Below are 23,403 nucleotides of genomic sequence, written 5' to 3'. Positions count from 1 at the left end.
AATATGGTTCTCATTGGGCCTGAGGCTTGATCTCCTTCTTGCCTCCCCCAATCCTTTCACATCACTCCGACAATTAGTGAGCTCGACCATCCCCAAATGACACACGTAATTAAAGAGTTGGCATTATAATTACAATGTGTTTATTGTCTGTTTATGGGTTCTGTGCAATGCATAACGCACAGGGAGATTTCTTTGGTGTAAATGGATTGAGGGCTGTTAATGTACTTGGTGGTAAATGCGATTTCATGTGGTTAACATCTCGATACCTCCTTTATCAGCCCTTTGACAGTTGCTCTGTTTGTCGCGAATACAATGCAATTTGGCTGACAGCGGAAACTGGCACCCGAAAAAACCAAATTATTTAGTCATGGGCTTTTAACGGGCACGACGGTAAATGCATGTTAAGTAAATGATGCAATTTATTCCCTTCTCCTCATTGCCAGGCTTTGCTGCTACGGGACTTCTGCCAGCTTTAAATAAGTGGTACCCAGATGGTATTCACATGATGCCCTTTGGTTACAAAACGGTCCTGGGGAATAAGGCTGACTGCCACAACAACCAATGGGTCAGCCGGTGAGCCTGTTGCTTTTGCACTTTGCATGTGTAAATGGGTTAATGTTTTGTCACTTTGTTGAATTCGTTGGGAAGGTTGTATCTCAGGGGTCCTAAATGAATTGGAAAAGAGCCCTGTTAATGAGAAGGGCGGGATAGAGAGATAGTTGAGAGATACGTATTCTCTGCAGGAGCTCATTTTTTCTGCTAATTCTGGGATTCTTGGTTCCTCAGAAAAGAGAGAGGGATGCAAGGGATGAGCAGCGCCTCTGGAGTGTTATTGGGCTGTCAACAAAGTGATTTCTTTACCCTCTTAATAAAAAAAAGAGATTCTTCTCTTCTCTTTTCTCTTCTCTTCTCTTCTCTTCTCTTCTCTTCTCTTCTCTTCTCTTCTCTTCTCTTCTCTTCTCTTCTCTGCTCTGCTCTGCTCTGCTCTGCTCTGCTCTTCTCTCTGCCTCCTGCTCTGCAGCTGTGCTGGTCTCTGAGCTGGCTGTCTCCTGGAGAAGTGGTGAACTGTGTCATCTCCAGCCACTAACAACCAACAGCTGCAGCACCAGCCACTGCTGCAGATCGAGGGACAATGTGGAACTGATTTTCTAACGCAGAGAAATAAATAAACAGAGCCCCTGAAAAAAAGAAACAATACCACAAACAACACACAGCTTATGCAAATGGTGGGGAAATGTGTTCGTGTATCGATAAGCCCTATTTGTGTACGAACAGACTATAGGACAAGAGTGACCATTTTACACAGAGATGCACATTACCAAGTTTGCTATTTTATCTGCAGTAGTTAGCCACAAACATCTGTTTAGTTTTTTCCTCCTCTACATATTAAAGCCACAAATTATGTTGAAATGCATAAACTATGTGTTGTGACAGATCTGGGGAGTGTGTTTGTTGCTGTGTACACATAAGACACCAGATGTTCATGGCGAAGTTTTAGTCATTGTGGTAGGAGAGGGGTCAAACTGTCAGTAGGTTAAAGGTTGAACAGCACAACTGCAGCACCTACACAGTTAATTAGTTATCAGGAAATAGTATATTTATGTCACAGTGTTGAGTTCTTTCACTTCACTTCTAGTTTTGCTGCTGTTGTTTTGAACCTGACTGTAAAACACGAGTATTTCATCAGTCTGTTGCAAGACAGATAATTTCTTTTTTGAGATATCTGCTTCTTCCATGAATGAAAAATGAAATCTTAACAGCTCGCCCCATTGTTTAGCTTTTTCTCCCAGTCACCTTGTAATTGTTTCTGTGTCATAAGCAGCTATTAGCATTGCTAGAAAATGGTAATGCTTTGAGAGACTCATCTCTTCCAGAGAATGGCTCTCTATCACACTCACATTCTTTTAAAAGGGAAAAGGAAGATGAATTTTCCCCATAAAGGCTGTATCACAAGGGCTTTTTATCCTAAATGGCTCTGGGGATTGTTATCTGTGGGAAGTGTGTCCTGCCTCCGTCGTGTTCAATCAAGTGTCCACTTAGCTGTGACTGGGAGTAATTGTTCCCAAGTGGGCCACACACTGACCTGTAAATGTCTGCGTTGACCCTCTAACCTTGTCAGCACGTCTTGGGGAGGAGTTTAAATCATGTGGATCTCCTCCGTGTCTTTACGCTACCGGGTCAAGTGGGCGTCGGCCCTGAAAGACCACTCTCTTGTAATTGTCCCCAGCAGCATGGGTCAGCTAGGGGTGTTCCCAAAGACTGGCTCTTATTAGATGAGCTACTGGGAGTGGTGTGACTTAATGGGTCAAGCCATTGATCCGATACAACACCAATGTCCCCCCAGTGCAGTCCCCACTACAATCTGTGTTATACCTGACCATCAGCTTAACTCTGGTTGAGGTAGTCAAGCACATTAGAAATCTCACTGAGGCTACACAGGAGGTCTGTCTCACTGACTTTATAGATGCAGGATCTGTAGGCTTTTGTGAATATCATCTCTTGTTTACATATTGTAGCCTACTCTATCAGTCTGGTATTTCCCTTATTTTGACAATTACGCAAGTTTTCCATTGTAATTCATGGTGTAACATAACATGACTCAACACAGCTTTAACACATGATGCATGTATCTACAGCATTAATGCACACAAGTGTTATTTTCATGGTTTAACCATTGTGCAATGAAAGACCACATATCTCTAGATGTGATGATTGACTCACATCGAGCGGGTGCCAAAACCCTGTTGGTAGAGATAAGGTTGGTGGAGCATGTCTGACTTATATCTCTGTAGATGGCGTTTCTGATGGTGAAATATTAGATGCTAAAAGACAATGGTGGTGCTGGTGCGGAAATGTACTCAGGAAGCAGGATTATAACATAAAATAAAATGCAGGTTTTAGAACAGCACATACTTTTAGCTTTTAGATACACCAAAACACACAGAGATGAAGCTGGTGAGGTGCTGAAAATGAGTGAAAACTCAGGTCCATTAGAGGCTTTGCATACAAAATTTCTAAAAACAATTTTCAACTCAGACAAGATAAAACTTGCTCACTTATAATGTATATTTCGACATCTTACAGGCTGATTGATACAGACCATTGTTTGGCTCTGATGTGACTGACTCACAGCCAGGGAGTGAATATTGGACAAAAGGGACAAAGTTTGATTAGAGGCAAAGAGCAACATATGTATACAGTAGACATGTTTATGTTATGTTTAAAGGGGACCTATTATGTTTTTCTTTATTTTCAGTCACATATATAATATAATGTTACCATGTCGGATTTTCATATAAAATGTGGTCAAAGTGTGAAATAATGAGGTAAACGTAATTAGAAGTAATCCCTGTAAGCAAAAGGCACCGGCTTCAGACTGCTCTGAACGCTCGTTTTTTCTGCTTTCAGCCTGAGCTGACGTTGGCTTGTGACGGATTTCTTTTTATGCGAGGACCTGCACCACACACAGTGTGCCAGTTCACTGCTCTGCTCTGCTAACATTGTGCTATTTTTCCATTGTTTTGGGGGTAGTCACACGGAGCCATGACTCGAGTGGACCTTGTACGCTGTGACTGTATTTTTACACAGCACTGCAAAGTAAAATAAGTAGTTTACCTGTTGGAGGTGTGCTGGTCGTCTGCAACTCTTCATCAAACGTCTTTATCACTGAGGCTGTTTCTGCTTGTTATATTCCTCCCTGCATTATTTCTGACTGATCTGCCGAACAAAGAGCTCCAAATTTTTCCATATCTTGTGTCGACTGGTTTTTAGCACCGCTAAAGAAGCTCCGCTAATTTTCTGAGGAACATGTTGACTCATCGGGAGTTGGCTCATAGGGAGGGGGGCCTTAAAGAGACAGGAGCTAAGACTGCCTGTTAGAGACAGAGGCTGAACTGAGGGGTTGCATAAAGGGCCAGTATAAGATAAATAAGGATTTTATGAGCTATGAATCATGCATAGCTCCTCTAGTGGAGTCCCAGAATAAAATATAGAGCTGAAAATGACAACATTAGGTCCCCTATAAGGACATGTGCAACAGGTGACCCTTACTGATTTATTTAGTAAAATCCATCAATTTTTCACCAAACAGGTACTAATTTCTGACCCCTCAGATACTCCCAACAAGAACGGACAGCTTCAAATGCCTGTCTAGTTTTCTTGGAAACTCACAAATGAGTCGCAATGAACTCACATGCTGTAAAGTGGCAGGGAGTGGGTGTGGAGTTTCTTTAGAAATTGACATAGTTTGTAATTTGAGTGAAAAGGGGGGATTACAACCACATGTGTCCAGAGTAGGAGTGAGTTGAGTGTTGAATAGTTGGCATGCAATACGCCACAAAGTGAGAATGCTTTGCTTGTTAGAGGTAACACATTTTTTACTTTATACTGCCGTCTAAGCATGCAGTATATCTTGAACTGTTTGGTTGTTTAATCTTTTTTATGGACAGATTACACTGTAAAACTTAACCACTTTTTAAAATCCAGTTCTTGCTAATTTGCAATAAAGACTCAAAATCAGAGCTACCTCTTAAGTGTATGCACTCCCATGCTTTTTGTGAGACCTCACATAAATCCCATTTCTTTTGAAACTTCTTACAATGTAGTTTCTAAGGCTTCAGTGTTATAAATTGTATCTGAAGTCACTGGGTGCCCACCGTTGTTGATTTCAAAGTGAGGGCACCTTTAGAAGCAAGTCGTCCTTTTGAGGAGCACAGAGATACAATGGTGTAGCCATAAATCCATGGGGGGAAGCTGTCTGTTGGGATCAACATATTTTTGTGAGTAATGACAGGCATGCAACCGAGTAATCAGAAGGGTCTTATCTGGGGCCGATGGCAGGCCCAGGAATGTGGACGGGCTGTGGAAACAACGGCTGCACTAATGGGGTTAGTTGAATTCCACACTGGTGAATTATGAGGAGTTGGGATGTCGGGGCTGTGGTTTGTTGTGTCTGGTTGGAGAGCTACACCGCTACACACTGAAACAGAGTTATAGATTTGGTTTTTGACATGCTTTCTCATAGAACAGGCCAATTAACTGGGAGCTGAATTGCTTTGCTGTGCTGCTGGAGACACGGCCACATTAAACACCGAAGTTGTACACACATATATCATGGGGCAACAAGCCACACATGCAGCCATGACTCCTGTGACAGGGACAAAACCAGAAGCCATCCATTCTGCTGCCTCATTTGCATGATCTGAACCGTATCTGGAAGTCATTAGCATCTTTCCACTTGTTTATCTGGCTACAGATGAATGCTTTTGAGCTTAACGCCAGGTTTTTGAATAAACAAAATGTCCAGCTTATTTCAGATGTTTTTCTAGTGGTACAAGCCATGCATCATTTATATAAAATCCATGTAATATCATACATATTTGGTTTATTATTGAAGTGGAGACACTGCAGGCTTTGTAGGTCACTGTATTACCGTAAAAGCATTCTCCAGAGTAATCAGACTTGTGATTTTTGTTGGTGTCATACCGTTATGCAGCTTTGTAGCCTGTTACTGTACACTTTTGTAGTCACTTTCTCATCATAATTAGATTTTTAGGATATTTGTATCCTAATGTGTCATTGCTTTTATGTTCATTTTTCTTTAAATAGAAAATAATATATACAAATGATATTTGTTTCATCAGTGGAAACATACAGTAAGTACAGGAGATAACACATACAGCTAGGGGAAATTAATGCCTCACGTTTTTATCTGGGTGTTGCAAAAATGCTCTAACAAGTTAATAAAGGGTAACTTTGTGACACATTTACTGAGAAATGAACCACAGAAACCAGTTACCGTGATACAGACACTTTTGATACCATTTTACATTATGTATCCATCATAGTTGCTCATCTGCTTGTTCAGACGCAGTATGTAAGCAAGATAAGAAAGATAACCTGTAAGCATGTAGGCCAGGAGATGCCATCAGGAATCAGTGTGTCATAACGTATGAAATACTTGTGGCTGACGACGATCACGTTTGCCTTTGCCAATTCTTATGTCATTTCTGTACATGTGGGCTTAGTGGACCAGGGTAGGGGCTTTCCCCACCTTTTCACTTCCTGTTTGTAATCGTTGTATCTTTCCCCTTCCTTCCTTCTCTCTCTCTCTCTCTCTCTCTCTCTCTCTCTCTGTCTCTGTTTTTGCCCTTTGTGAAACCCCCATGGCCCTGCCCTCAAGACTGTGAGCTGAATTCTGATTGGAGGAATGGAGTGCCAGGCAGCCCTGCACCAGTGATCGGGTATGTGGAAATCCTCCCACTAGCCCATCTCTTGCTTCATGTCTATGAAGTGACTCCAAAAGACTGTTAGATCTGACTATTAGGCTTTTTTGCATCAGGCCATAATTAGCTTGAAGCAGATCCCAACAGATTTATACTGAGCTTTTCATCACTTTTATTGTTCAGCTGTTTAGGCCAGTGAGCATGGATATGAATGATACAGACACAAATAGTATAGAACAAGGTTGAGTGTTTTTGAGAAAATATCTAATCGTAATTTTACTGACCAGTATTATGGTTACTTTGTATAAATGAAACTCCTGGACTGTATTTGTGCAGACTGGTTTCAGGCGTCTGAATTGCTGCCCACATCTCAGATTCTGTCGAGTTAAAAAGATTTGCGGCTGCTCTTGTGAATGTTGCTTTCCCAGTCAGAGAATCCCCAGCCTTATTCAACACTTTTCAGTTGATATGCTTAAAACAATGATATTATATTGTTAAATTTAACTGGGGGACAGGGATTTACTCTGCCTGCTGTCAGTAATTTACACTCAATAAGTACCTAGCTAGCTGCTAACTACCTGTCTAAAAATTATTTTATGATCAGATAGTTTACTTAGAGAAATAGTCACCACCACTATTGGTCTTTTTTTATCAGCAAAATAACACACACTCTATCTTTTCAAATACTAAAATGATACAGAATGCTGTTTCTTTATTGAATAAATAATTGCTGGCTGAGTGTAAATAGAACAGACGTGGCTTGCAGAGAGCACATTAACAAGACATCAGCCAAGAACTTCCTTTTGTTGTTTGGCTGATTTATAGAAGTAGGCAAATTAGCTACAGCAGATTACATTTTTGGGCAATGGCTGTACTTTCAGCTGATGAAATTGATGGTTTCTAGCTAAAACCTTCACCTCTTTGGACTTTTGAAGATAGCTTTGTTAAAGGATAAGGCTGGTGATATTTTATATTTTTTCTTATTGTCAAGAAATCCCATGAAAAGACCAAAACCAACAATCCAAAAGCCTGATATTCTTCTGTGACTGACTGTCAAAACACATGTCCCTTCATTACAGTGAACATGGAAACTGTATTTTTTTTTTTTTGACTCAATCCCACATACACCATGCTTTTGTACCAGTGAACCAAATCCGCAGTTGAAAATGGTCCTCAGCACATGCACTATTTACTCCTGTGTGAATAACATTTGCAAAAGCTAGTGTGGCTTCCTGTTTTATTAATTTTTTTTTGCCTTTCTTGAAACTCAAAGCACATATTCGATTCTCATTTTGTAAAATTTGCATCTTCTGATGGAATGAATGAGTGTGGGGCAGAGTTCCAGAGCAGGGCAGAGAAGTTGAAAAGTATTGAGAGATGGACTCAGATGGATGTATGGAAAATAAATAGATGGATTTTAGTCTTGTCATGTGATTTACTGACATTGAGAACAATACAGGAAAATGCCATCCCTATCCTTTAATTAGGTGTTTGATTAGCTCAGATGTTTTAGTCATGAATACTGAACACATAGCCACATACAAAAGTTGATTTAAAAACCCATGATTTGAATGCTTTAACTTTGGATCTCTTTAGACATTTTAATACAGTATGGTCGGGGTATTTTGGTATATATTGATAATAATAATAATACAGTTAATTGCACAACTTGAATCAATTAACCATTTGACATCTTTAAATACTGCATATTGCCCTCTACCTGAATGGTGCACCGTCAGCTGCTTTGTATTTGTGTCTCCTTTGTTTTTAAACATCTTTGGCATACTGTAGTCTTTCTGTCCCTCTGCTCACCTCTATCCGCCCTGGGAGCCCTGATTGGCTGAACACTTTCTGCACTATAGTCTGGCTGCTTGCCAGCCATGCTGCCAGTGGCTGCCGTGCCCCCTGATCAGGAGAGAATGTGACATTTGTGCAGAGGTAATGGAATCTGCGTGCAATTAAATCTCTGACTGTGAAGAGGAGTCTATCTCCTCCCTGCTCCCCCCATCTCCTGCCATTCCCAGCAGCAGGGGGGGTCAGGCACGATGATGAAACCATCCCAGCAGGCCCCTCGCTGCACTCTCTTTCCCAATCTCCATGTCAGGTTGTGTTTTTTAACTTTGCTGCACTAGCCCTGCCTCTATCTGGCAATTAATTACAGAAAATGTCCATTAGGAATCTCTCCAAATATTGTATAAGAATTAATTTTCAATTATAAAAATTACATTATAGGGCTGCAATATTGCCAATGATTTAATGAATTCTGCTGCAGGTGACAGTTATTTTGTGGTGAGTGTTATGGGCCTGTTAAGCATGTTTTGACAGTGTTTTTTGGAGGGCGGAGTGGTAGAAACCAAGACTGAGAGAGAGAGAGGAAGAGAGGCAGAGGGCAGATTCATGCATGGATGAGAAGAGGGTCATATCTCTGCTCCTCTTTCTCTGCTGCCCTGCCACTACACTTAACGCCTCATTTGTGGGCTTTGTGGCCAATGGCTTGAGTCTGTGATCTGTTGCCATAAAAGGCAGCTTTTTCCTCTCTGCTGATGGGGCACTTGCTTGTGGGTAATACCAGACCCCCTCTATAGGCGGACTCATATCTAATGGATATGTGTATCCCCATCAGGATAGCTCATAATCATAAAAATATCTGCTGCCATTGTGCTTGGTGGAGCTGGTTGGGAAGGACAGAGCCACGCCATGCAAGCATTTCCCTTGAACTTGTGTAGGAGTAGTTCCTATCTGTGTTCCTTGTCCACACTGGGTGGACGGAGATGCAGGATATCCAGGTCAAGGTTTGGTGATGTCTAAATCCTCCCTATGTTGTTCACACCCCGTGTGGGTCTGTCTAAATGGCACAGTCTGAGTTCTCTGCAGTTGAGCCACTGGACATAATATTCAAGATGAATATTGAATTGGCAATGCATGTTCCAGTTCATTTAAACAATACAATATTGCATTTTATTTTTCACATGGTGCCGCTGAATGTCTGCACCCAGCTTTAATGTGACTCTTTTTCTGTCACGTTTGACTCTTTTTTTCCACACTCAGCCTCCCTGGTAATGTATTTTGTCATGATGAATTATTAATGTCAGCGTTGGTTGAAGGGAGTGTTGTCTCAGAAAATAAGAGGGTCACTCTGTTTCTTCTTTTTTATGCAGCCAAGGGTTAATTTGAACCAACAATCAAATGAACCTCCCTATTTCCTTGCTGCACCATGGGCTGTAATGAAAACTGCTGGGTCTTAACTTTATTCACTAACATCCTGCTAAACAAATACAACACTATTCCTCTTGGCTCTCTCTGTTTTCCTCTGCTGCAGATGGCTTTGCTTCGTTGTGTGATACAGAGGAAAAGGCTTTGCTCGGGGAAGGAGAGAGAAAGAGGCTTACTCCATTAGTGTCATTCGAATTGTGAATTAGATCAGTCTGACAGATAGATGTGGAAAATTGTTTTAATTGTATAATTATCTGTGGTTAGCCACTTGTGCGGAAAAGTGCTGTGATGTGGGTGAAGGCCAGGGAAGAGCACATTTTGGCCTTTATGTGCTTATTTTGTCTTCGCACAGGAAATGAACAACAATCGGGGGTCCTGAGGATAAAACATAAACACACCCAAACGCACAGACACTCACACCCCCCCTGGGCAGGTTCAGACGTGCTCAGTGAGATGCTGCCCTTTAAGTAATGTGTCTGGCCAGTGAGCGCTCTCCTCAGGCAAAGAGGAGGACGCCTATAACCGTCTGATCAAGATGGCACAACTTTAGCACAAATGTTACAGCTATGCAGAATATGGCTCGCTTAACACTGCTTGTGCCCTGAAGAGAGAGAGAGGCCCAGTATATCAGTAACTCGCTTAATCACATTCAGCAGATTTCTGATAAGATGTAAAATGCAAGACTAGGGACAGATGGCACTAAATCTTCGGCTTTATGTCTGTCACTTGCTGTGTACTGCTTTTTTTTTCTCCTGCAAAACATTCCCAGGAATGAGTTTGCATGAAGTACCTATCTTAACTGCCAATTTGGTTGGAAAATAATGATAGTTATACATTGCATCCTTTGCACATAGTGTCATCACTGTTAAAGCTGTAAACAGCTAAATATTGTCATCTTAATTCCAGTTGACAAATATTTAGCTATTTATTGGTGGAGTTTGTTGATTTATTTGGCAATTTTATAAAATATGTATCACTCTCATTGAGTCCTGTGAATATAAATTATGCAAATGTATATTGTATACCATTTACTTTTCTATCTAACAAACATCCAAGCCTGTATATGTGGCTTACAGTCTCCTCTTGACAGATCAGTTACTGAATGATTTTTCAAGTCTAGTGGGCAAAGCTAAGCCCAGGCCAAACACTGATGCGCTGCAGTCAGCAGCTGCATGCAATTTTCAGCTCAACTCATTCACGTGTAATAAAGCAATGCAAGAAGTGGCGGGGGAGTGCTGGGGGACTGTGGACCTAGATGCTCCTCTCACTCTTTAAGTTGAAATAGCACAGAGGACAACAGTTGAGATATTAGTGCAGATATTACCATATACTGTACATGTTCTCCATTGAGTGGTTGCTGTCTCTGTTTCTGTTTATCCATATAAATAAACAATCTCTCTCACAATAATGTCAAGCAGGCCTTTAATACTTAATGAAATAAGAGATATTCACACACTGAACCAGTCTGACGAGAGTCTTGCAACACAGTAATTTATGGACTGAGAGCTTGTCATGTCTCAGTTGTTGCCTTCGTCATGCTCTGTTGTTCAGTTGTATCTCCTGTGATAATGCACAGGGGATTAACAGGTAACAAGGCAGCAGCACTCCTTTGAGGATGTTGCGCGTGGCTTTGAATGTCTCGAACAATACTACATAAACGGAGGAGGAGTACTACCAAATGGTGATTTCCCGGCTACACAGGGAGCCTCCTCCTGGATAATGTGGTAATGAAAGGTGACAGGAAGGACTCAGGGTCTGGAACGAAGCCGGGGCAGCTGGTCAGAGCAGGAGAATAGGAAGCAGTGTGCGCCTGGGCTAAAGTGCGGTGAGAAGCAAATTAAAGCTCATATCTGCCATCTCCCTCGCCTCCCTGCACTTTCCTGTTTGGACTTGAAGGTGATTGGGAGCCAAGGCGGTGACAGTTGACGGAAGCTACGCGGAGGAGAGAGTATTTATTTACAGTGAGATGCAGCGATGCTTGTTCAGGATGCGGTTTCACGCAGGATGTGCCGTTCCCCCCTCCCCTCCCCCCAAAACACACACACACACACACACACACACACACACCTCCTCCCATCTTTGTCATCTCCACCCTTGCACTACAATCCCCAGGTTTGATCAAGAATGGGAAGTGGGTTATTGGGGAGGAGGGGTTGGCCTGCTGCAGGGCCAGGCAGCCTGTATTGTGTAAGAGGCTAGGTCTGGACACAGCCAGCAGAGAGCTCACTCTGCATGCCTTCCTGCCTGGCCCAGGAGGTGGTACCAAAGTTAACACAGGTCACTGAAAAAAAAAGAGTGAGAAGCATTAAGAATGCATTGTGTGACAAAGATTGTCTTTAGTTGTTACAGATACAAATGAAACAGTGTATGTAGATCTGTATTAGATCAAGACAAGTATGTTGTACATGTGAGGAAAGTGTATGTGTAAGAGAGTGTGTGTTTGAAGACAGTCCAAAAGAGAGTGTGTACCCTGCCAGGAATTCCACCTTGTAAAGCAGGCCTGGAGTGGGGGGGGGGGGGTTGAAGGTTTGTAAATCCCAGTAATTACACTGTACACTGTGGTTGCAGTACAATTACCTTTGTCGTCACCCTACAATACAGTATTCCCATTAGGGTAAACTGCTCATTTTAAAGGTGCAAGTGTGTGCAACATTATTTCATACCACCCAAGAGTAGATAAGCAGGAAATTTTACATTATTAGTCAGATAAAATTAAATACTTGGGAGTGTTTGTTCATGCCAGGACTGCAAAGGCACAGCTTTTCTCAGGGCCAAGAATCTCCATCATCTGGTGGGATACCAAAAGATACAAGCATGAGAGGGTGGTGAAGAGGTGAGCTGTGCTGATCTCTGCTCACTAGCTGTCATGTCGGCAATAATCTACCCAAAGTTTCAAAGGCAGGTTTTATGACCTGCCTTACGGCCTCATCTGTGTGGACAGCGGCATCTAAACTCTGGAGAACCTGCCACATAAAACGCACATCTGTTAAAGCCTAAATTGTAAAACAGCCCCTGCGTGTCCAGGCAGCGTTGAGTTAATAATACACTCAAAGTGCAGCTTATAACACACCCAGCAGCAACAACAGCAATGATTATCTTGTATTCACTTCTTTTGATCAGCTCTTATCTTTTTTGCCATTTTATTTTTTATGTCTTTTTCAAAGTTTTTGACCTTCTAACAGTATGCACATTAAGTGCAATTTATCCTGGATTAGTTGATCTCTGTATAGTCAAAAACAACAGAAATGTAATCAATTTCATTTTACAGTTAGCTGGCACCTGCATCACATCTGCAATACCTACTGTACTTGATAATCACTTAAACGCACAATATGTAGTCTCTGTCACTAGGGGTCTCTCAATCAAAACAATAACAAAAGACGGAGTTTGATGACGTTGCGAAGTAGCGTGGGATCATGGGAGTTGTTGTCTTCATCGGTAAACAACCAGCTTCTCCCGGTTAGGATTCCTTCAGTGTTCATTGTTCAGGATGTTTTTACTGAGAGGTCTCCTCCTCACCAAAAAAAATGTACACGAGGATTAAAACCGGTAAAAACACTGAACAAAGCAGTTTCACGTAAAAAATCAGTGTTTCTCCGAGGCTGTTTGGCAGACATAGGATGTCCAGGAGGGGCTGCTAGCCAAGCTGCTGCTAACGTTTGCTCAGTTTGTTTCTCTTATAACTTAAGATCCAGATGTCCGATGACTAAAAACCTTCAAAAGATATACTTAAAAACAACCAAGATCTAAAAAGTTTATCATAAAGATGTGGCTTAAAACTGAATAAAAGTCCATTTATGACAGATTCTGGCAGACAACCACAAGGCTGATGTATTATCTTATATGTGTGTACTCACTTTGGTAGATACCATTGTGGTGGACAACCATAATGCAGATGCATGCACACAAGATGATCACCATTGTGTGTGCGTATACCCTTTGATAGAGGAGGTATGATGCCATTGACAGGCGACCAAATGAAACGGATCGTTATCTTGATTAAAATTACAGATTTCTCTTGGTTTGATAATTGTTGGAAACATTTGAGATAATGTAAGTACATGACTCAACAAAATATATAACATAGGTCTAGTCGTTTTTAGATATTTAATGTGGAATAGTCGCATATTATAGCTTTAAAACAACAGAGCTCCTTGTCAACACCAGCTTAAAATCTACTTTACCTTTTTTATTTTGCAAACTAAATTTCTGAGAAAGAGTGCTGAGAATTGATCTTTTTTTGGATGAACTTAAATGAGTCAGCTTTTACTAACACTAGCTAACCTTGCTTGCATAGTCAACACTTCAAAAGTTTTTTTTTTCCTTTACAGTAAAGGGTTCCTACTGCTTCTACAGTATTCTGGGTGACAGATGAGTGACAAACAGTGATAAATATGACAATACTAGAGGGTTGCAGGCGTTTTAGTGGTGCTGGAATGTCAGGTGCGGCAGGCTGTTAGAATGATCAAATAATAGTGAGTATTATGCTCATTCTTGGGTTTTAGAGTCTAATATTTGAGGTACTATTCACAGGTCTGTGAGTGATGTAACTTTAGCAGCAGTTGTCATTACAAGGACACAGTTATTACACATTTTGCCACATCAGTCTCTTAAAGAGGAAGTGTGGCTTCTCCCCTTATTGTATTCAGTCATTGCCCCTGTCACTGTATTCGGGGTCCTATGTACTGCATGCTGTACTCTTTGCTGCTCTCTCTGACCCTGGTGGTTTGCTGTGTGCCAGTGAACTCTTTCAGGGGACAGGGCTTCACCAGATACTATATGGGAACTTGGCTTTGGACCTGATAGAAACAACACAGATGAGAGAGAGGGACACAAACACAACATAAATCTCAGGGCTGATATGGGGTTTGTTCAAAGGCATCTTAGCCGTAGGGAGCACCACTGTACAGGTCTGTCATATACACAGTGTAGGGCCAGGCGAGTCACCCCTCCAGTTTAGAACAGCTGTGTCTTACAAATAAAAATGGTTGGTGGATGGGAGGTTGATTTGATAAAGATATTGTATATATTATATAGTAAATCTGTAAATATAGAAGTAAATAGATGTGTCTACAGTTGTAGTTGGAGTTAAGAATGCACCTCAGAGCTTTTTTCCATTAATAAGTGAAACTAACAATTTAGCCAACTCTGAGAAGGTCAAATAAATTCCAGATTGTATTGTGAAGTGTTTCTACCAGGTCAGAGGGTGCAACTACAACACCTGTTACTGCTCAAGGCACGGAGGGAACAGTCTTAAAGAATCAACAATGTTTTTATTCATTAATTTCAGCTTTGTGATGCTGTCAGTAATTGATAGTGACAACATGGTTGCATCTTGCATACATCAGAAAAGATTTGTTACTTACTGTGATAGAAAATGCTCTGTTTGAGTGTAAGCTGGGTCTTAGCCTAATTGATGTTTTGGAAGATGAGTTCAATTGAAAGAGTCATTAGACCTATTACCAGCGTTTTATTAAATGCCCCCACCGAAAAAAGAAAAAAAAAAAATCTGTTGTAGAATATTCCCTTCCTAGAATAACAGGAGGCTGGATTGGTAAAAGGCAGATAATATATGTGTGAGATTGATCAGTGAGTAGCGACCCCATTATCTCCTGAGATGTTAATTACACTGTGCTCAGCTTGCATGTCAAAAGGCAGATAATTGAAGAAGGTAAAAGATGTGCCACACTTTATTTATGCTTTCACTTGGAGCTGGTGGAAGATCTGCTCTCTTTCTATTGTGCATTTTATTCCTCTTCTTTCTCCTCTCCTTTTTTTGTCTATGATGTATTTATTGTTGGGTAATATTATATTGTCAGAGTTGATCATTTTACAGAGATATTATTCACAATCATCACTGTGGCTTTTGTGTGTGTGTGTGTGTGTGTGTGTGTGTGTGTGTGTGTGTGTGTGTGTGTTAGCACACACAAGAATCTTCTGTATCTGTCACTGTCATGGATTTCTGCTTAGCAGTGTTTTTCTAATACTGCTAATTTCTTGCTTGATTTTTACAATGCAACTTAACAGCACTTCATAAAGATCTGAAATATAGGCATACAGTCACACTGATACTCTGCCTGTGTTGCTTAAGACTGTAGGTCTTGAAATGGACACTAGTGCAGACATGACTCAGGCTGAGGGAAATTTGTAGCTCCTCGAATGATATTTTTTGTAAAAAAAAATTACCGTGGTGTTTTAGCACTTCATATTGCTTGGTTGCCTTTCTCTTCAGTAATCAGTAAAGTAAAAGTAAAAAAGAATAAATAAAGGTGATGAAAACATTTATGGGAGAGTTTTAGTGCTATTGCTGTATCTGTCTAGAGTGGTCCTTTGACATACTCACTGAAGTGAGAGAGTGCGAAAAGCACCAGAAAACCCTTATAAGTCTGACGCTTTTTTTCTTTTTTTAAAAAAAAACAAAACATTGTGTCTGTTATGAGCGCAGTTCCCCCACCTGAGTAGCTTGGTGTCTGTAAACTTCCTATTGACAGTGTATAAACCATAAGGGACACGCTGTACTTAAAAAAAAAAAAATCTTGTTTGTCATTTCGCTTGCTTATAGAGATAGCGACAAAACTCTGTTTCCTGTGGTTTCCTGGGGAGAACTGTGGTGTATGCTGCAATTTACAAGTGCACGTGAACACCGTCTGCACTCCCAACAGTGCATGTGTGTGTACATGCACTCCCAACAGCATGTACACACACACACACACACACACACACACACACACGCACCGAGTCCTCTTCTCCTTTCTGTGTTGTCATCATAATGTGGGCGGAGCTTTAAGGGAGTGTCCAGACTGTGGTCATCACACCTCAAGGGTTGATGGACAGTTGCTGCACAGATGCTTTAGTGCATCACCTGGTGGACACTGTTAAGAATGAGCACAGCATGCTGGGAAACCACATTCAAAACAATGGGATGTACAATCTGGTACTATTACACACTATACACCGCTTTAGACAGTGACACACTCTCTCTGGTTTAGTAGTTTGCTTTCACTCATTTGTATATTTACTCTTTGTTCAAACATGGGCAACCCACATTGTGTTAAATACATCACATGTCATAATCACTAACTATTTACAATGACATCATCACATCAGATTATACTAATGATTAGGGGAACAGATTAAAAAAATGTAAAATGTAACAGTGGAGTAGGACACAGACAAAGGTGCGGAGGGGTTTTATAGTACGACTTCACTGATATTTTAGTTGAAAGTGCTGAAAGAAGAAATTGTTCAAAGCCCTCCCCTTCCTATCAGGAAACTCAGTATAGAGATGGAGGCGAGGGCTGAAGTACAGGTTCACCTTTGCTCTGACATCACCTCTCTGCTCTGTAGGAGTGGTAAGGCACCCCCCCCCCTTTTCCTTTACTTTGTCTGACCAATATCTGAAATCCATTAGCATCTTTCCACTTGTTTATCTGCCTTGCCAGTGGATCAGAAGGCTCCATCAGGCAGACAATACGTTTCATTGGATTTAAAGTTTTTTTTATGGTATTACCTTTGAAGTGTTTTTCTCAATTTGGCCACTTTTTGTTTGCCAGAAAAAGACCTCTGCCCTCTTAGATGCCAGCGAGCAGTATTTTGCTGTGGCAGTGCAGCCTTATCTGCGCTTGAGGTCTGTACTTTAATGGGCTTTATTGATCTAAACAACATCAGGGGTTGCGGTGATGTTATTAAGGCAGAGATAACTTCTGTGTAATTCCACTCCAACAATATATTAGCCTTTTATTGGTCTAAATAACTTTGCCTTTTAGACAGTAATGCACCAGTAAGTCACAGCAGCTCTTCATGTCGGCAGGATCTTAATAAAGCATTTCCTCTGGACATCCTGCTGTGGAGAGAGTGAAAAACGACAGGTTAAAAGGCATGCTGGGAAGTTTCCATGCCATCACTGTAAATTATCTCTTTTGAATACATAAATAAAGCTAGAAGAGAGCTGTGAACGGGAAGGGCTGGGGGGAGATTGGTGGAAGTTTGCACAAACATGTGCTCCAATTTTTTCTCTGTTTCACATGTGGATGTGCTGTGAGGAAGAACACTGCAGGCTCCAAAAGAAGACACACTGGAATAGAGGCAACATCATGCCGGCAGTAGCAGACCAGTGTTGATTTCTTAGCATACGGTTACACTGTATGCACTACTGAAAAAATGTAAAATGAATAGATGAGTCAATCTAGATTAATCTACTAATAATACTAAAAGTAAGACATTTAAAGACACATTTATGGGATATGATAACTTGTAGGGCAGTTTGCTATTATTTTGGGCATTTTATAAAGTGAACAATTCAGAAATGATATAACACAAAAGACTGTAAAAACACAAAAAATGAATGAGGCAGTGTGGGGATAAATATAAGGGTTTGGACAACAATATGTAAACAATGTGGGTAGTATGTGTGTACATGAGTATGGACAGTAAGCACTGTATTTTAGGCATGTGAGTATGATTACTATATCAATAGATATTAACTGTTATAAATGAATACAGAAAAAACTATTATGATAATAATGTTAACAGTAACAACATATATTAATGCTGGCAACAGTCAATTATCAAGATTTTCATGTTCTCAAATGGTTTGTGAGGACATAAAAAAGGAATATATAAGAACATAAACTAAACAATTCATTCATTTGTTAATTGAAAAAAAAAAAGATTCAGCCACAGTTGTATGAGTTATAACTAGACTAACTAAAGCTTGTAATGTAATGCTATAGAATCAGATTAATTTAAGTTTTAGAGGCTTGTTGTTTATTGGTACGTTTTTGGTTATTGATTTAACATGCATGATGCATTGGGTGTCTGCAAACTTATTAATGGACAGTTACAATATTTCTTCCCTTTCAAGGGCAGCATATGTCTAATATTTATATGAAATAACGAACCCATTTATCTGGAAGTGTATTTTCAAGGGGTGGGGGGTAGGGCTTCATAATTTGCAGCTATTTAAAGCCTTGGTTTTAGTAATGAATTATTTTGTCATCTCGACTGTGATGAGATTCATCTTTAATAACTGTAACAATTATTTTATTAAAAAGAGAAGCCATGCATTATGGCTATCTCGCCAAGGTCTCAAGCTGGAAGGAATTCTCATTAAGAGCATTATATTACCCCGGTGTGCTTTCAGTTGGATGTCCCGCTGAAATTACATTAGGTGTCAACAATGTTTGTGTTCGAAGTAAGCAGTCATATTTACAGAGGCTAGCTTTTTCATTTGCTGGCTGACACTGGGAGATGTATTAAAAAAGATACTAATGCTCTGTATCTGATTAAGTCACTTACAGAGAAACTCCTCTAAAGTGTTAACTTTTAATATAAGGCAAGCACCGTTCTGTCATCAGTGTAGACATAAATTTTTATTCGAGGACGAGGAACTTTTGATTGCTTGAGATTATTTTGTGATTTATTTAGTTGGCTCAAAGGATTGTTCTCACCCCTCATTCCCAATATTTAGATCTTTCCCAAACTATAAGCATTAGATTGTTTGTGTCATGATTGATTTATCCGTGTCTTTTCATCTACATCCTGTGTTTTTCTGATGGTTAGCGTGGTGTGCAACATTGTGTTTTGTTAATGGTTTCAGGCCCAGGGTTGCTGCTAATGACATGGTTGTAATTGTTTGTCAGTGTGATAATGTGTGATTTCCTATTTCCATGTGAAGTTGGACATTTGATGAAGGAGGGATCTTGTCAGGAAGACAAAGTGCTGTCATTTGTCACCAGCTAAATGAGCTTCTCTCCAGACATCCTCTTGGATTTCAATGGCAATATTATATTCACAGATCTTTTGGGCTGATGCTGTGATTTTCACATACCGGTAATACAGCGCATTGTATTAAAGGGCAAGAAACCTGATCTCCTTCCTGCTTGCTTCCACATGTGGCTACACTTGAAAAAAAACAGATAAAGATTGTTTTTTTGTGTGAAACTAGCTTAATTTTGGTGAAAACCTGAAGTCAGAAACTGTGAAACCGAGATACAGATCAAACCAACAAGGAGATAAAAGTTTCATATCACTCAGGTTGTGTTCTGTGCTGACATATGAAAACTGTTAACTGAATTTCACAGAAAGACAGAAGTGAAATTACTGAGTTTGGTAATCTTTTATTCTTAGTGTTTGCTAGTCATCACTTCCTTAAACTCAACATTTTTAAAGTGAGAAACTGTTTCATCATCTTCACAGGAAAGACTGTCAGTTTATCACTGTCACTGTATACACTGACTTTAGATTTTCTGATTTTAACTTATTTTGAAATTCCTTTCTTTGACTAATAATCAATAATATATGTCGTCAGTTGTGTCCTCCTGTGATATCATAAACTTATGAAGCACATAATTGCAGCAATTGAAGTACAGGATTGTGAGACTGCCTTTATACTTTCTAAAGTCTTTGATGTGTTTGCCCCCTGAACAGACTGCTTCTGTTTCTGATTAGACTGATTCCATATTGTGGGGTTGGGAGCAGATTCTTCCTAGTTAACAATCTAATGAGCTAAACAAGCCAAACAAAGGAGAGGTGTGGTGAATAGGTCTCCTGAGGGAGCTACTTATTGTCACAATTGCCCCTCTGTCTTCTCTTTCCACTCCATATCGATTCATGTCTTCATTGGTTATGCTCCGTCCGCTGTAGCACACATGGGTGGTGTAATCAGCTAAATGTAGCCTCTGCTTTCTTCTTATTACCTGGGTGCTTAACACCGATATTTTTTTCCTTCAAGGACAAATGGTGTAGGAGAAGGCAGATCCCGTGTGAAGTCCCTGAGCTCTCGCCGAGCAGCAGATCCCTTTTCAGCGCCAGCTGTTCTCTCAGATACACCAGGCCATGCTGAAATTCTCTTAATATAATTCTGGGGGCTCAGGAGAATAGTGCAAAACAAGCGTGCCAACGAGGAGAACGTTGAATTTTTCATCAGTGGGCCTCAACTCGCTGAGTTAGTGGGCAGTGCTCTCATTCATGAGCAGATGTTCAGCGCAGTTACACTCTGCAGTTAATGTGAACTTACTGGCCTCTCTGCCATTGGCTGCAAGGACGTTGGCAGCGACCTGGCATCTGAGAATTACTCCCAGTAAAAGGCACAGGCCTGGAAAGCATAGCCCCGGCCTTTTTTTAGCCACTTCCCAGCCCAGGAGCTGGATCCTGGACAGGGGAAGGCACTGACAGCCCATCCGTCTTCAGTCCGACAGTGATGAAACACTTGCCACTGTTTGCTTGGGGAATAGCAATGAAATTCCTGCAGATAATTTCCACAGGTTTTACGTTCATTTCTAATGACTAGCTAAACATAAACCAACACCACTCAGCAGGTGAAATATATTGTGTGTTTGTGAAATATAAGTACATGAAGATACCATCCCCTGTTGTTAGTGTGAAACAATTATACATACAGAGGAATGATTCCAGTACTGCTGAAAGAGGAAATTCATAGAAATAAGGCACCTGTGAGGGAAGCAGTTTGGCCCTAGTAGGCCTATAGCTGAAACCAGCTGGTGCTGTGGTCAGCCTGGTGGGCTGTATCCTCTCCCCAGCCTGGTGCTTCAGACATCTGCATGGCCAAGCTGCTCAGCCTGGGTTTGATGTGGCCATACAGATCTGTAATAGTTTCCCTCTAACTAAGCAAAAGGCTATTTGATGTATGGTGCCATTAACCGGTCAGTGTGTACGTGACATCAGGTTTAGTAGGCAGCATGCCAATCATCTCGGGCGTGTGTGGAAGTCATCACAGTAAAGTTGTGCATATGGGACTTAAACAGTGGAAATGACAAGCTCTTGTTTCCTCTGCACGTCTCATTTTCACTTTCTAATTGGTCGTTTTCAGGTTGGCTTTACGAGAGCAAAACTAATTAGTGTTTCTAAATTCAGCAGAAAAAAAAGTCAGTCGGCTTGATTGTTCTGGTTTCCTCTCCTGTGTCAGGCGCTCAACAATAAAATAAGACTCTAATCATTTTCAAATTGCTCGTATTTTTAAACCCCAGAGCTGAATGTCACTCCCGGTCTCTTGGCATTTTGTTTGGCAAGATCAGGGAACAGTGGTTGCCCTCTCGCCTGTGTGCTCTCTTTGTGATTCGTGGGAAGTTTGGACTTGGGGCTGGTGGAAAAAAAACAATGCGTTGTGTTTTAGGTGGGGTTGTTTCTGCTTTGATTGGGAACGTCCTGCTGACAGGAGCAGCCTAGCAAGTTTACAGTAGCTGTGACATTGCTGTTACCTTTATTCAAAGTGCTCCAGCTGCAGCGAGCCCTCAGGAAGCCCAGCGCAGGCCCACATGGGCGGCTGGCGGCCCACAGAGAGGAGAATAAGCCCTGTTTGAGTTGGCAGACGCTCCCCTCTCGGGGAACTTTTGCTGTCTCTGCAGAAAGGCCAGTGGCGGCGGCTCTAGTGGGGCGGCGGTGATTCCAGGGGCAGGATGGGCCTTTTCCACCTCTACTCCCTTTCAGGAAACACATTTTGCCGTTTCTTCCCTCTGTGTTTGAAAATGGGGGGAAGGAGTTAAGGCGAAGGGGCATGGGGCAGTGGGACTGAATGACCCAGCTCAACTGTGAAAGGTTGAGTGCTAATGTGTGGTGATTTGAAAAGGGCAGTTTAATACCCTGAACAAGCTATTTTAGAATGCTTAGGTACTCTCATAACTCACTCTGGTGGAGCTTCATTTATATTGAATAAAAACATTTAAAACATGAGTGCTATAAAACCTACACTATTTTTATTTTTCATCAACACTGTAGGGATTCAGTCTTCAGAAGCTAGTAATTAAGAAGTGCTTGATCTAAGGTTAGGGAGGAGCAGTGTTTAAATGCAATTAGAGCTAAGCTCAAATTAATTTGGACTCAGTTACAGTTTTTGGAATGTGTCATTATTTGTTTAATCAAGGGAGTTCTCGTTTGAGATGCTAAATATGTATCCACAGATATGTAAAGGGAGGGGGAGCTATTTAATTCTGCCTTAATGAATAATAATTTGAAAGTGACCTGTTTTATGTCCCTCCACTATTGCTCTCACACTCCACTCTGAGGTGCACGTGTGTGTACATACACACACACACACACACACACGCGACAGCCAACAACCAAATAAGAGACGCAATTTGGTTAACGGTCGGAGGTGACTGTTTTTATTATTTAATAAGGTGATTGTGGAAAAACATGTATGTATTTGCATTTTATTAGTCACCTTCATGTTTCAAATAGTTTCCACTGTCTTTTCTCCCCCCTTTCCAACACCCCCACGTCCCCCACTTCCCTTCCTACCTCCTCTCCTCTTCTTCTCTCCTCCCCTTCTATGTGCTGCTTACCGGTCCAGCCAGGAGACTCCAGTGGTGACATCCTGTGGAGCCAGAGATCAAAGTAAGTACTTCTCCCGCACGTCTGTAGACAGCAGTACAAGTCAGTTTAACACAGGCACTGCTCTCAAACAGAAACATTACTTGTGACCAACTTTGCATCAAACTCATCATTATTTCCTAACTTTTAGACAAGCACGTTTTAATGCCTTTTCAAAGAAGGGCATTATATGGAAATTATGAGTTTGAATGCCACAAAATGATAAGAAAGGTTTTGCATAGTAACCGATTTCCTCATTTCCTGATGCAGTTGCATATTTACATCACTTTGAATGATGCTGAACATGATGACAACAACAGTACCAAGTCAGCACAGGTCCTCTCAGTGTTGACCATTGTAAGTTGACTGTGAACCTGAAAAGTAAAGAAAATTGCAGATAGTGTGCTGGATCATGTCTGCATCCCCTGACTATCCTAGAAGTCATTACTCCTTGTGTGGTGTATAAACACGTCAAAAACAAACAATGACCCTGGGCAGACGCCACACTGCAAAACAATTTCAAAGCATGCAGTGTAGTGTAAACACAAAACATGGCTAACCTTCACGCAGGAAAGACTTCACCTCAAACCTGGTGTTTATTTTACAGTCCCTGTCGACCTTGGTGAAATATATTTTA

The 23,403-nt window shown here is 41.0% G+C and overlaps 1 protein-coding gene across 1 annotated transcript in view; it reads left to right on the top strand.

Moving 5' to 3' along the window:
• foxp1b (forkhead box P1b) overlaps positions 1–23,403 on the top strand; it is a 158,325-nt gene that overhangs the window by 13,076 nt on the left and 121,846 nt on the right. The window contains exons 3-4 of the mRNA XM_044348881.1: positions 6,182–6,242; positions 22,747–22,790. The gene's annotated coding sequence lies outside the window, so the exon portion shown is untranslated. The remainder of the gene's footprint in view (positions 1–6,181; positions 6,243–22,746; positions 22,791–23,403) is intronic.

The sequence above is a fragment of the Thunnus albacares genome, chromosome 4 (genome assembly GCF_914725855.1).
Source record: "Thunnus albacares chromosome 4, fThuAlb1.1, whole genome shotgun sequence".
In the NCBI taxonomy this organism is placed as follows: Eukaryota; Metazoa; Chordata; class Actinopteri; order Scombriformes; family Scombridae; genus Thunnus; species Thunnus albacares.
This window is presented reverse-complemented; position numbering and strand designations above follow the sequence as displayed.